Source organism: Scardinius erythrophthalmus, assembly GCF_964197995.2.
Source record: "Scardinius erythrophthalmus genome assembly, chromosome: 14".
Taxonomy (NCBI): Eukaryota; Metazoa; Chordata; class Actinopteri; order Cypriniformes; family Leuciscidae; genus Scardinius; species Scardinius erythrophthalmus.
This window is the reverse complement of record NC_138234.1, coordinates 34,550,364-34,564,476: the sequence shown is the minus strand read 5'-3', so window position 1 is coordinate 34,564,476 and position 14,113 is coordinate 34,550,364.

The following is a 14,113-nucleotide window of genomic DNA, read 5'->3' as shown; positions in this document are numbered from 1 at the left end:
TATTCATGAATTCATTCAACTAAAACATTTAATGATGCTTGTGTTGATAAAATATTAGATTGATGTTAAGTTTAACTGTGTAGAAGACAGCATTACATCAACTGTACACTAGAGGACACCCTCAACCCAGAAAACACTATCAGCAACCTTTATGAATGAGAAATATTGAGGTATGAATGCTGAATTTAATTTCTCTCTTCTCCTCATCTGCGTTGGCTGATTGTAAAATGCCAGTATTTGTTATTAGTGAAATTACAATGATGATCACTACTATACAACAACTAAATAGTAGTATAAATAGTTTTTGATTTTGTTCTTTTTTTATAATGAAATATTTTGTCTTTCGCAAACGTAGAATGAATGTAATTATTGTTTTAACATATTCAATATACGTGTCATATAATGTGTGTCATGAATTTCCATAATTTAAGTGTGTGGCCAGACATATAGCTTTATGTGGAACCAACAATATATATATATATATATATATATATATATTTTATGTTTATTAATTTTGTTTTTAGTGCAATTATATGTCTTGTGTTTGTAACGTGGTGAATTTAACCTTTCAACTTTTGATTAATTTACATTTGGTCACACTTTATTTTGTCAGATTTTTATTTGATATTTAGTTTATCTAGTGGGTTCATTAATACAAAATAATTTTTATCCTAGACACACTGTTTTTAATTAAAAAATAATTTTAAATAAATAAATAAAATGGCTTCTTTTTAATAGCTATTTAAACATTTCCATGCCGGAAATAATGGAATCCGTGTCAGCCATAAAATGCGATGTTGGACTCATCTCTCCGATGCTTGCAGGGTTTGAAGTCTTTTTTTCTTTTCTTTTCTTGTGTTTTATGTTATTTTTCTCCCATGAAACCAATTTTTACCCCACGCTTTTTAATAAACTGACCTTGGACAAATGTTGCCAGGCTGGATACATTTGGATGATTCATTTCTCTTACAAATCTCCATTTTTTGTTTTGTTTTTCTGTTCTCTTTAACTTTATAAGAATACTAATGTTCCTATTATATAATGTCACATTTTGGTTGATAATATTAATTAGCAAAAACTGTAATTACTCAGTATCTAAACATGTAATTTTTGTTGTTGTTGCATTTTTCTATTTATTTTCATTATAAATTATATTAAACGCAAAATAATTTTATATGAAAAGTTAATAACCTGATGATCATGTTTTCCAGCAAGATTTGGGAAATGTTCTCAAGAAATTTTTTATTTATTTTGTCAAAATGTTTGGAATTTTTCAGAATATCGCAATTTGTTATTTCCTGGAATGAATTAAATATTAATATTAATCCCAGATTTTGCTGTACATCATTGGATAAAATGCAAAGTTGTCAGTGCACTGCAAAAAAAGATTTTCTTTCTCAGTATTTTTGTCTTGTTTTCCAGTACACATATCTAAACATTCTTAAATCAAGATAAAGTTACTTTAGATGCTAAATGACAACAGATATTACATCTGACGAAAAAGAAAAAGAAAACCGAGTGAGTTTATCTGCCAGTGCAAACAAAAAATAAACTTAAAAATTAATTCAAAATGTTTTATGTTTTAAGCCTAAAACTCATTACATTTTGATACATTTTTTGTAAACAAGACTTGAATCAAGACACATTTAGTTGATAAGCAAAATGACTCAAGACATTAAGACATTAGACATTAGACATTAATTTTTAGGTATTTATTGGAAAATATGACAAACAAATCCATGTAAGAAAAACATATTTAAGAGTTGGAGCTACAATAATAGTATAGCTTTGATATTTATATTTCTTATTATTAAGCTTTTTTCACAATTACAAATTAGTTCTCCTAAAACATTAAAAATTTAAATATAATATGTAAGAATATGTTCAATAACAAATATTAATATGCAGTTTCACTTAAGCTGAAGAACACTCAAATGCTGAATGTTAGCTGTTATATGTAAATTACACTGGGCTTTAATGGAAATATCAGGAAAAAAGTTACAATATTAAAAGAAAATGTTATATATTTTTACATGAAAGATCCATCCATAAAAGCATGACCAAATATTTAACAAATATATGAGTAGTCTGTCGTTCTGTAATAATGTAATTATTATTAAAAAAGGAATGCTTTGAAAACGCTCTGCATGATTTTCCAGGTCCACGCAACAGGGGGCGCTGCGTTTCTGTGTGAAGAAACCGTTACGCGTCGCGAGTCGCTTAACGATGGGCGGAGCAAAGCTGTCTGAGGGCGGGGCCTATTCACTGGCCTTTCTGTGAACCCTGAATCTAGACCGAGGGGGGGGGGGGGTTGGTTATGAGGGAACGAAAATACGGCATGTTGGCAATGGCGAGGAATTTCGATTATGTTTTAGAGAGCCAGCTCTGGCCCGCGGGAGGGGTCTGACCGAGCGATGACCCAGCGATCGGGGTCAGAAGTTCAGAAAATGTCACGTCATAGCTGACGTGAAAGTCTGTGATTAGTTTTGAGCCCCCCCAAAACAAACCACGAATGAAAAAAAAAAATCAGCCTTTACTCTTGCCCATGTAAATCTATGATACCAGACGCATGAACTTCAGATGAACCTTGCTTAATTCTTTCATTGGGACAACAAGGGTTTTGTTTGGGTTTATACTTTGTTAGAGATTCAACGTTTCAGAAACACTGGAGCAATATCGGATTTTGCCAGTTCATCCGAGAACTTGACCGAAGTTTGACCTCGTGCACAAGCGACAAATTCGGCTGGATTTCGTAAGCGTCACTAAGATGCCATTTTGTGTGCTTTGTGTTAACCTCTCAGTTTTCAATTTACGCACTTTATCATGTCAAAAACGCCAGTATGACCAACACTTTAAAAATATATTGCCGAGCGCACTGCACTGTAAGCTTTTCAGGCAGACTTTATTAAATATTAAGATTACACAGCAGTGTTGGAAAATGCTTTTAAGAGTTGTAAATCAAGTAAGTGTCACTGCCTTTAAATAAACTATTACTGGAAGTGCGGTGACATGTGCGATCGAGGGCTGTAGTCGAATATCCTCCTCGATAATGGATGTGAGATACATATAAATCTTGAAATCACGGATAATGGGCTGGAAGATTGAGGGAATGTCGAGTGTGGTTAAAATTTTAGGGGAAAAAAATGATGGGTGTCGTGAAGGCGTTTGGATGCAATCATGTTGATTTTGTATACTTGAAATAAGTTTCTTTTAAACTTTTTTTTTTTTGTTGCAAAGTTTGCAACATTTTGTTTTAAAGGAATACAAGTGTAATGTGATTTGCATTTTTATTTGCATATTAATGGATTAGTTTACCTAAAGAATTTGTCGTTTAGTCATGTTTTTCTAAATTTGTGACTTGTTTTACACAAAAGGAGATATTTTGAAGAATGTACTCGCGCAAAAGTGTCATAGAAGTAAATTGTAAAAAGCATCGTAAGTCCATACTTGTATGTTATATTTGTCTGCTAAAGCGATATAATATATTTAGGTGACTTAGCTTTTAAGTCTTTCTGATTGTTTATAAGGGCATGTTTACACGACAACGATGCGCTTAAAACGGAGAAGTTTTTCCTTTGAGTTTTCCACGTACAGACGACACCATTGTCAAAACGATCCTTATTCACACGAATCCGCAAAAATGACTAAAAACGCTGTATTCTGCTGCCAGACCAGTAGGTGGCGATGAAACACTATAGTCTGAACACGTAATATGCATCGTCCTCAGAAATTCACGTTTTTGGCGTTTACACGGAGACTGTTTTCAAACACTTGCACTTTGAAACCCCGTTTTCTAACGGCCAAAACGCGTACAATTTTTTACGTTTTTACAGGCCCTCACATGTTAACTGTTAAACGGTTGTAATTCATGAATGCTTTTAGTAAACAGAATTGAAAGCAAAGGTTTTTTTTAAAGACACTGAATCTGCTTCAAAAAATGAAAGTGTAAATGTATTGAAGTTAAATTTTACTGTAAAGCAAATGTACTGAACTAAACATTTTCTATTTATTTTTAAATTACAAAATGATTTGGACTCTAAAATTGCTAGAAAAATCGAAGCTATTCGTCTAACCAAGTTATGTTCCAAATTTGAAGTTGATATCACAAAAATTTTGCCCGCCAAATGTTTTAAGTTATCGTATCCATTGAAACGCAATGTCCAATTTCAGAACGGTTTTCACAGGATGATTTCTGAGTGGTGGGAATGACACCCGATTTATGATGATTGCTATAATATTTGATAGGGAAAAATGCAATTAAAAAGTGTGCCAAAAGTCCCACGAACCGGCTGTGTAAAACCTCCGCTATCCGGATTCGTACGGAGTGGTGAAAGCGTAAAAAGCATTATAGTTATGCCATACAAAATCATACAATTATATAGACTCCTAAACACCAATTATATAATCTCCTAAACCTAAACATGGGTTTTATAGGAAAACAAAACTATAAAAGTCAAGTTTTCGATTTATTTTTTTTAATTTTTTTTGTCAGCTCGTACAAATTAGCGCAATTTGTCCTAAGAATGAGTTGAAACGAATAAGTCCCATTCAAGGAAGAATCAATCAGACTTTTTTGTGAATTGGATAAACCAAAACGATTCTGTCGCAATTTTTGTGCGATTTTCTTCTTTTGTGTTTCACAGAAGGACAATAGTGTCCGCAGTATCGCCGGCGATGTCTAACGGGATCTCACAATCGTTCAACACAGAGCGTAACCTCGTCCTCTTGATTATGAGGGAGTCTTTAGGACCACTCGTTTGTGCTCGTCTACTTTTGTCTTGTTTGGTCAGTTTAGTCGGTGTTTCCCAACAGCGGATATTTTTAAACAAAACCATCAGGTCGGCTAAACAACCTTCATTAGTCCAGAAAACAAAAGCAGTTTGTGTAAAGTGTAAAGTTGCCTGTGCCGGCGGTGCCGTCGTGTCGGTTTAGTGTCAGCGCCCCCGTCCTGTCCGCGGGGGGGGGGGGGGGAGGATTATCACCCCATCTGTGTGACCAGCGCAGGGTCACGCTGAGCCGCCGGGTCCTGTGCTCCTCAAGCCACCTCCGTTGCTAACCCTGATTAAGTTGATGTGGCGTTCAGTGGAGGAACAGTGTGAAAATCAGAGTCCCGGCGTGACCCACTGCCCTGCCGCTGAACCCAGAGAACACCAGAGCGAGAGAAGACACACACACACACACACACACACACACCAGACCTGAGAGCTTCACCAATGCACTAAATCAGAGCCACAACACACACACACACACACACATCAGACCAGAGAGCTTTACCACTGTATCAGAGCTAATAAACTCTTACTGAATTACTCCGAAAGCATTTTAACTTTGCAGTGTAAAATGTACTAATATATTCTGTAGAAATAGATTTGTAGTTGTTTTGAGTGGTTTTTAAGTGTGTGGTCTGCTATTATTATATTAGATAATAATAAAATAGTTATTTAATAATGATAATCATTAAGTGTGTTGTCATGTGGTCTGCTATTATTATATTAGATAATATTAATAAAATAGTTATTTAATAATGATAATCATTAAGTGTTTTGTCATGTGGTCTGCTATTATTATATTAGATAATAATAAAATAGTTATTTAATAATGATAATCATTAAGTGTGTTGTCATGTGGTCTGCTATTATTATATTAGATAATATTAATAAAATAGTTATTTAATAATGATAATCATTAAGCGTGTTGTCATGTGGTCTGCTATTATTATATTAGATAATATTAATAAAAAAATTATTTAATAATGATAATCATTAAGTGTGTTGTCATGTGGTCTGCTATTATTATATTAGATAATATTAATAAAATAGTTATTTAATAATGATAATCATTAAGCGTGTTGTCATGTGGTCTGCTATTATTATATTAGATAATATTAATAAAAAAATTATTTAATAATGATAATCATTAAGTGTGTTGTCATGTGGTCTGCTATTATTATATTAGATAATATTAATAAAAAATTTATTTAATAATGATAATCATTAAGCGTGTTGTCATGTGGTCTGCTATTATTATATTAGATAATATTAATAAAATTGTTATTTAATAATGATAATCATTAAGTGTGTTGTCATGTGGTCTGCTATTATTATATTAGATAATATTAATAAAATAGTTATTTAATAATGATAATCATTAAGCGTGTTGTCATGTGGTCTGCTATTATTATATTAGATAATATTAATAAAAAAATTATTTAATAATGATAATCATTAAGTGTGTTGTCATGTGGTCTGCTATTATTATATTAGATAATATTAATAAAAAATTTATTTAATAATGATAATCATTAAGTGTGTTGTCATGTGGTCTGCTATTATTATATCAGATAATAATATAGTTATTTAATAATGATAATCATTAAGCGTGTTGTCATGTGGTCTGCTATTATTATATTAGATAATATTAATAAAATTGTTATTTAATAATGATAATCATTAAGTGTGTTGTCATGTGGTCTGCTATTATTATATTAGATAATATTAATAAAAAATTTATTTAATAATGATAATCATTAAGTGTGTTGTCATGTGGTCTGCTATTATTATATCAGATAATAATATAGTTATTTAATAATGATAATCATTAAGTGTGTTGTCATGTGGTCTGCTATTATTATATCAGATAATAATAATAAAATAGTTATTTAATAATGATAATCATTAAGCGTGTTGTCATGTGGTCTGCTATTATTATATTAGATAATATTAATAAAATAGTTATTTAATAATGATAATCATTAAGCGTGTTGTCATGTGGTCTGCTATTATTATATTAGATAATAATAATAAAATAGTTATTTAATAATGATAATCATTAAGTGTGTTGTCATGTGGTCTGCTATTATTATATTAGATAATATTAATAAAAAATTTATTTAATAATGATAATCATTAAGTGTGTTGTCATGTGGTCTGCTATTATTATATCAGATAATAATAATAAAATAGTTATTTAATAATGATAATCATTAAGCGTGTTGTCATGTGGTCTGCTATTATTATATCAGATAATAATATAGTTATTTAATAATGATAATCATTAAGCGTGTTGTCATGTGGTCTGCTATTATTATATCAGATAATAATAATAAAATAGTTATTTAATAATGATAATCATTAAGCGTGTTGTCATGTGGTCTGCTATTATTATATCAGATAATAATAATAATAATAATAATAAAATAGTTATTTAATAATGATAATCATTAAGCGTGTTGTCATGTGGTCTGCTATTATTATATTAGATAATATTAATAAAATTGTTATTTAATAATGATAATCATTAAGTGTGTTGTCATGTGGTCTGCTATTATTATATTAGATAATATTAATAAAATAGTTATTTAATAATGATAATCATTAAGCGTGTTGACATGTGGTCTGCTATTATTATATTAGATAATAATAATAATAATAATAAAATAGTTATTTAATAATGATAATCATTAAGCGTGTTGTCATGTGGTCTGCTATTATTATATTAGATAATAATAAAATAGTTATTTAATAATGATAATCATTAAGTGTGTTGTCATGTGGTCTGCAATTATTATATTAGATAATAATAATAATAAAATAGTTATTTAATAATGATAATCATTAAGCGTGTTGTCATGTGGTCTGCTATTATTATATTAGATAATAATAAAATAGTTATTTAATAATGATAATCATTAAGCGTGTTGTCATGTGGTCTGCTATTATTATATTAGATAATAATAATAATAAAATAGTTATTTAATAATGATAATCATTAAGTGTGTTGTCATGTGGTCTGCTATTATTATATTAGATAATAATAATAAAATAGTTATTTAATAATGATAATCATTAAGTGTTTTGTCATGTGGTCTGCTATTATTATATTAGATAATAATAAAATAGTTATTTAATAATGATAATCATTAAGCGTGTTGTCATGTGGTCTGCTATTATTATATTAGATAATAATAATAATAATAATAATAAAATAGTTATTTAATAATGATAATCATTAAGCGTGTTGTCATGTGGTCTGCTATTATTATATTAGATAATAATAAAATAGTTATTTAATAATGATAATCATTAAGTGTGTTGTCATGTGGTCTGCTATTATTATATTAGATAATAATAATAATAAAATAGTTATTTAATAATGATAATCATTAAGTGTGTTGTCATGTGGTCTGCTATTATTATATTAGATAATAATAATAATAAAATAGTTATTTAATAATGATAATCATTAAGTGTGTTGTCATGTGGTCTGCTATTATTATATTAGATAATAATAATAATAAAATAGTTATTTAATAATGATAATCATTAAGTGTGTTGTCATGTGGTCTGCTATTATTATATTAGATAATAATAATAATAAAATAGTTATTTAATAATGATAATCATTAAGTGTGTTGTCATGTGGTCTGCTATTATTATATTAGATAATAATAATAATAAAATAGTTATTTAATAATGATAATCATTAAGTGTGTTGTCATGTGGTCTGCTATTATTATATTAGATAATAATAATAAAATAGTTATTTAATAATGATAATCATTAAGTGTTTTGTCATGTGGTCTGCTATTATTATATTAGATAATAATAAAATAGTTATTTAATAATGATAATCATTAAGCGTGTTGTCATGTGGTCTGCTATTATTATATTAGATAATAATAATAAAATAGTTATTTAATAATGATAATTATTCTAATTTTTGTCTTGGATTTTGATAAAGAAATTGTTAAAGAAAACTAACAATTTAACAGTGATTTTGAAATAGCCAAACTATATCATATAAAATGTACAGTATATTATATCTATTTTTTTATAAGTGTTGTTATACATATGTTATTATTATTATTATTATTATTATTATTATTATTAAATACTACTACTAATAATAATTATTATTAAATAACTATTTTTATTATTATATTAGATAATAATAATAATATTAAAATAGTTATTTAATAATAATAATAATAATCATTCTAATTTTCGTCTTGGACTTTGATAAAGAAATTGTTAAAGAAAACGAACAATTTAACAGTGATTTTGAAATAGTCTTTATAGTACAAATTAATATAATATTTATTTTATATAATTGTTGTCATACATATGTTATTATTATTAAATAACTATTTTTATTATTATATTAGATAATAATAATTATAAAACGGTTATTTAATAATAATAATTCTAATTTCCAGCTTGGACTTTGATAAAGAAATTGTTAAAGAACTTTTTACCACAATTTAACAGTGATTTTGAAATAGTCAAACTATATAATATAAAATGTATATTAGGTTTATTTTTTACTGTGTTGTTATACATATTTTTATTATTATATTAATAATAATATGAAATAGTTATTAAATAATAATAATAATAATAATAATTCTAATTTTCAGCTTGGACTCTGAACACTCTTAACACAATTTAGGTTTTTTATTCTTAATGTATTTTTTCGTTTCTTTTTTTTATAAGTATTGTTATACATGTTAACATTGTTGTTAAACAACTATTTTATTATTATGTTAATGTCATCATTCTTTAGTAATTATTATTGCATTAATATAAAATAGTTTAATTGAATTATTTACTTTATTTTGCTAAATGTTTATAAATGGTCAGTTGTCATATTGTTATCTATATACAAGTTTAATAAACATTATTATTTTTATTACTGTTATTATGCTTAAAAATGATTGGTGTGTGGGTTCCAAAAAAAAATATAATTATTAATATTATTTGAATTAATTAAATAAACAATATTATATTTTATTTGATTTTGTTTATTAAATACAATTTTCATTGTTAATATACCAACAGCAAAAATACAACATTATGAACCAGTTCATCTTTATGTATATGTGAATTGTGAGAAACATCGAAAGCTCACAGATTAAGAGAGAGAGAGCACAGAAGTGTGTGTCTCGGTGTGTGTGTGTGCGGAGACATGTTCACATTAGAGCGCTGACCCGGGGGTAAATGTGCAGGACAGGGGCAGTTTGATGTGATCAGGCTGTGCCATGTTAAATCATTCATTAAATCCAATTAGCTGAGGTGCTTTTAATCGGCCCAGTGCTTGCAGGAGCTTACATGCGTTTACTCTCTTAAAAATAACAGCAGTTAAAACACTCAACTTTATGAGGCTGAAGAAATAAGATACTAAATATAGGCTACTTGATACTCTACAGAGCAATTCAATTCTTGCACAAGATGTTCCTCGGAACATTTCCAAACTCGTGTACATTTTTCAGTTCAACCTCTCGTACTGTAATGAAAAGAGTGGAGTAAATTCGAATAGAAGTGGCCTTGGCCGCTTTATTAGTGAACTGAGTCGTTCCATCTGACTAGAGATGTGTAGCTTTGCGGAGCCAATGTTTTCATTTTCTGCTTCGTATAAGTGGAAAAAGGATCACTCCCAGAGATCTGACCCAGTTTTGGTCTGACCTGTGCTGATGGAAATACATTATTCAGCAAGGACGAGGTTGTGGTTGTGTGGCATGAAAACCGTAGTGTAACACATACCTGTAAGGAGCCTGTATTTTCTGTGGTCCACAAACAACAGAGAGCAGGAAGAAATGACATGTACGTGTTATATGTTAAATCTATTTCAGGAGGTGAGAGATGCTGTTAGCACATGGCGTGTGAAATGCTGAGATCAATATTTAAAATGTCAAGAAATATCTGAACCGACGGCTACATTTAAAAGAAGCTGCACATATTTTGATATGATTTATATGTCCATGATTCAATTTTAATACTTATAATTTTAAGTTATTTAATAAGTTTAAGCTTTTAATCATTTTAAGTTATTTTTTTTATTTTGAATAAAAATAAAAATTATTAGCATTAAAAAAAACAATATATATATATATATATTTCTAGTATTGAATTTCTAGCATTTTGCATCTAGCATTTGAATATTTCTAGCATTTTCTTGGGGTATAGATAAAATTTAACAAATTACACAGGAATAGTTACCCATAACAATGCATATAATTTGTGAAATAATTCATAATAATTTATGAATTATTTCAGAAAAAAATGTCTCTATTTTGTGAATATATATATATATATAGAGTTCAGATGCAAAAGCCTCTAAGTGCCATCTAAGAAAATCTAAATTTTCTTCTAGATGATAATTTTTATCAAGCTTGTATATTTAAATTCAGTAATTTCACTTAAATGGCAATTGAAATGACCTATTAATGGTTATTTAAGTGAAATTACTGAACTTAAATATACAAGCTTGATACAAATGATCATTCTATAAGAAAATTTCAGATGGCACTTCTGAAACTCTTCATATATATATATATATATATATATATATATATATATATATATATATATATATATATTCACAAAATAGAGACATTTTTACTGAAATAATTCATAAATCAAACAGGAATGATCTGAACTGAATCGTTTAAGAAATATGTGTTTTAGGTTTGTGAATTTTGCATTGAGGTGTACAGGATACAGTTTTAAAAAGACACAACAAATCAAAACAAATATGTATTGATATATTACTACAAAATATTTACTAAGCTTTTTTTATTTAACTCTGCTATGTTGAAATATAAAGATACTGGAAACATCTTTAAAGAATACAAACTATAAATTCTATGCAAATCTAATGAATGTAGCTGTTTTGTTTTGTTTTGTTTTGTTTTATCTTGTTTTATTTCGTTTTGTTTTAATTTTGATGTTTATTAAAACAAAATTAAACACCAAAGTTTGTATTAAGTTGCAATAACAATCAATACAGAAATCCTTGATGTAAAAAATACTGTTTAAAATAATATATCATCAAATTTTACAATACATTTTTATTTTGTAAAATGTTTTGCAATATAATTGAGTTTTTTAACCATTTTAAATGATATGTTTTATTATATTAATGTTCAGTAATGTAACATTAGATTATGCAAGATTATGCTTAACTATAGACTCATTTGATAATTTTATTTAAAAATAGACTTATTTATAATTGCAACTTAAGTCATGATGTGATAGTTGAAAAGGTCACTCAATACAGTTGCTCACAGATAGTGTTTAATTTGAAGACATTTAAGCGATTATTTTACATTCATTAATTATGAATGATCAACTTTAGTTCTAAAGTCTACTACTAACTTACAACAAATTATCCACAATCTTTTATCCATGTAAATGCACTAAAAAGTTCAAAAGAGCTTAAATTAAGATGTTAAGTTGCAGTATTTCCATGTTTATATGCACGGCCCACTTTCAGCATTGCATGGTCTATATCCAAGATGACAGAATATTACACAATTCCCCAAAAAAAGTAATTGTAGTTTCAGCTTTATGATATTTAACCATGTACAAACGGATTAGATGTCTTGAGAAGGCCAGCATGGCCATGCACATCTATACCCGCCCGCAAACTTCATTTCTGAATTCTAGTGTCATTCTAGAATCATATGAAACAAAAAAAAATCTACACGTTAACAGCTTATACAGTCAGAAATGATCATTTAATTTTTTTATATAGTTCGGTAGAGTAATTAAAGAGCAAATATCAAAGAATGAAATTGGGCCTAGTACAGAGCCCTGTGGCACCCCTACAATATTTGTGGTACCACAGATCTTTACGCTTCATTGAAAAGCCTAGCCCTACTGTACACTATCATGACTTCAGGTTTCCCAACTGTGACGTCTATGTAGATGTTGCTTCTTACTGAAAACATTACTGCAACTGCAAAGGGCCACAGAAGTCAAGACTGAACTCTTGACCCCATCCAGTGATCCCGGTTTAAATATAGGCGAACCGAACTGCCGCAGTCGGCACGAAGAGCTGCCTTGGTGACTCGCGCTTACTTAAGGGCAAGAGCTTGGAAACATACTGTGGATTGGTGCCCTAATTACATCAACATGTGAGCGTGCCTCTTTTGGGTCACTAGGGCTATGCCAGCTGTGAGGCTGTCACTGATTCTTGCTCTCTCTATCTCTCTCTCTCCAGCACATCCTGGCTTTATTGCCTGGATTTAGGAATTGTCACTGTCACATCCTGTTTGTGAATGCTGAGTGTATGATCTACAAGCAGATTAACTGCATATTTGGGCCAATGTTTAAGCCATCAAACTTCATAATCTTTTAATGTCCAAACCAAGGTCAGAAATGAACCAGGACTGGGGGCGAAAAAATGCCACAAATGTGACGGTAAAAGCCCTAGATATTTCAAATATGCCAGGAGTGAGTTCCCTCTGTCTCTGTGTCATGTGTCTGGCACTTTCCACTAATAGGACACAAAATAAGGCCTGAAGTGCAACAAATGGTCAGTGAGAAGAGGTGCACAAACTTCTGAAAATGTTGATTAAAGAATTTAAATTGCTCAAATAAAGCAAGTTGATTTTCTAGGATTAAACATTAAATAAACATCCATGTTAAACATATAAATACGGCAACACTTACAATAAGGTGCATTAGTTGTTAACATGAACTAAGAATGAATAAATAAGCATTTATTAATCTTAGTTCATATTAATTTCAACATTTACTAATACGTTTTTAAAATCAAAAGTTGTATTGTTAACATTAGTTAATGCACTGTGAACTAACATGAACAAACAATGATCAGCTGTATTTTTTATTAACTAACATTAACAAAGATTAATAAATACAGTAACAAATGTATTTCTCATTGTTAGTTCATGTCAGTTGATACATTAACTAATGTTAACTAATTAACCTTATTGTAAAGTTGCCCTAAATTCAATTAAATAAATATATATATATATATATATATATATATATATATATATATATATATATATATTACGGTGGCCGAGAGAGCTCAACGCGCTGCAAATGAAGAAAACACATGCAAACAGAAAAAAACGCATGCAAACAGAAAAAAACGCATGCAAATAGAAAAAAAACCCACCAGCGAATAAGAAAACATCTTCATCAGTTTTACAACTCACGTGCGTCCCAATACTCACAACACAACCAAATACGGAAACGCGCTGCAATTACAGAAACGCGCTGCAAAAGTTCACAACAAAAAAAACAAATACAGAAACGCGCTGCAAATAGAACAGAACACAACGGAAATGTTTCCGGGGAACCCAATA